This window comes from Fukomys damarensis, unplaced genomic scaffold (assembly GCF_012274545.1).
Source record: "Fukomys damarensis isolate Sample0158 unplaced genomic scaffold, DMR_v1.0_HiC HiC_scaffold_15, whole genome shotgun sequence".
NCBI classification, from domain to species: domain Eukaryota; kingdom Metazoa; phylum Chordata; class Mammalia; order Rodentia; family Bathyergidae; genus Fukomys; species Fukomys damarensis.
This window is the reverse complement of record NW_022900927.1, coordinates 32,123,276-32,125,483: the sequence shown is the minus strand read 5'-3', so window position 1 is coordinate 32,125,483 and position 2,208 is coordinate 32,123,276. Positions and strand designations below refer to the sequence as shown.

At 34.9% G+C, this 2,208-nt stretch overlaps 1 long non-coding RNA gene across 1 annotated transcript in view; it reads left to right on the top strand.

The window, feature by feature from the left end:
* The first annotated feature begins 864 nt into the window (after positions 1-864).
* The window catches only part of LOC104876267, an 84,288-nt gene continuing 82,944 nt past the window's right edge, over positions 865-2,208 (top strand). Inside the window, exons 1-2 of the long non-coding RNA XR_784303.3 lie at positions 865-914; positions 1,744-2,001. This is a non-coding gene — a long non-coding RNA (uncharacterized LOC104876267). The remainder of the gene's footprint in view (positions 915-1,743; positions 2,002-2,208) is intronic.

The following is a 2,208-nucleotide window of genomic DNA, read 5'->3' as shown; positions in this document are numbered from 1 at the left end:
TCCGGCTAGAGCCCACACTGCTAGCCAATGTGTTTGGCTTCCTTGCCAGAAATCCTGTTTCTGGATAAGTCTTATACCTATAGGACTTCCTGAATCATAGAACAACTTCCCAAATGGACGTAGATGCAAAGTATCTTCAGGAATAGAAGTCATTGCTTCTGGATATAGCCTCAGCCCTAGACTATGCCATTCCAGACTCCAAGCTGCTGTGTTTACTGGTACAATAAGCAGACTCCTTCAGCATAGGGCACTTCAATTACTAGAAACCAGAGCTATAAAGACAAATGCCATTGATTTGTAATTGTGTTTGATATACTCTATTTTGGATTTGAAAAATAACAATTTTGAAGAGTATGAATGTATTAGCTAATAAACCTGTGTCTTCATTGCCTTCTTTGTTTATTAACACTACAACTTTGTTTTCTTTAGACTACATTATTATCTGTAGGGGACTTTTAGTCTTAGTAAAAAGATTATTTGAGTCCAGCAACATTTTTAGAAGTCAAGATATTTTGAAATGTGTATTTTAGGATAATTATTTGTATGAAACATAGTAGATTTTAAAACATTGGAAAACAAATGTCTTGGTTTATATTGAAAAGCTAAAAATAGCTCCATAGTTGGCAGAACATTTTGTATATTATTCGTTCCTAGAACTAATTTTAATTTACAAAATAGAGTATGTATACAGTAATAGTGTTCACTTTGGATCAGAATGTTCACTTCCGTTTTCAAATGTTGAAAAATAAATATTAAGCTCCCTTTGAGGAAACATATTAATTACTATTATTCCTAACTAAAATTCATTCTTAAACATGTTCCAGCCATTGTTTCTCATTTTCTCTTTTTTGCATTCACTGTGCACAGACCTTTGAAAAGAAGCTGCTAGAGGAAACTAAGATTTATTGTTTACTGTAAGTACAGTACAGAGTTTGTATGGGTGTTCTTGGATTATGTCATTCCCTTCTCTATGCTATTTCTAGTGCAAAACTGTTCACAATGCACTATAATTTCTATAAGTGTCTAACAATCTTCACTGTTAGGATATGAGCTCCTTAAAAATAGGTTCTATGTATTTGTTATCTCCAGTCCATAATGCTTAGTACTAGTAAGTAGCATAACATTATATATTATATACCCAATGAATACAGAATAGAGAAAAGAGACATGTATATATGTAATTTTTTCCTCATTGTCTGTTTTTGCAATAGTCCAAATGTATATATGTCTCTTTCCTCTATTCTGTACTCATTAAGGTATACGAATAGGTTGCTCTAAGAGGGACTGTTGTTATTTTGTTGCTCAGAGTAGAATATTCTGTTGAATGTGAGGGTAAAAGCACAAAACAGAGTCTTACACAACATTGTCTATGTGCCAATCACTTTCCATGTATGTAGTCACTCAATTCATCCTCAAAGGATGGATACTGTTATCATTTACAGAAGACACTGCATCTCAAAGGGGTCTCAAATCACAGAGCTTCTAAATGGAAAAGACAAAATTTATGCCAGTTTGTCAGGCTTTTGAGTCTATACTCTTGAACAGCACTGCACTGACTATTCAGTGTCTTAAAAAGGTAAGGAAAATACTGTAGCAAATACTCATATACTGTCACTTAACATAAAAAAAAACTGCCATATAATGATCATATTTCTTCCCTCCCCTGCTTTTCCACCTGAGATAGCCATTTGTATTAGTCAGCTTTTCCATTGCTGGGGCAAAATACCTGACATTTAATTTCAGTTCACAGTTGGCTGAGTGAGACACATCATGGTAAACTAGCACAAGGAGGAAAGCTGCTGAGCTCATGGCATCTGGGAGTCAGAGCGAAGAAGACCAGCAAAGACGAGGCCAGGAACCAGATATAGTCTCCAAGGTCATGCCCCGGTGACCCAGACAGACACATCTTAGAAGTGTGTTTTCCTAATCTCTCACACCTTTCTCAACCCAACCAAATCAACTATCACAATTAGCAATCATCACACCATTCTTCTGCCTTTGGTGAGTATCAGTTCTATGCATGTTTTCAGGTTTGTTCATATGTATATGAAGCGTATGTGTATATATTCCTAAACAGAAGTTTTATGTGTAATTATGTAAACAACATTTTTCATCAAATATTTGAGTATGTGTATGCCCATTACTCTTTTAACTTCAGAGTGCAGCAGTGACAAAACAAAATCCCTACTCTCATGAAATTATATATAT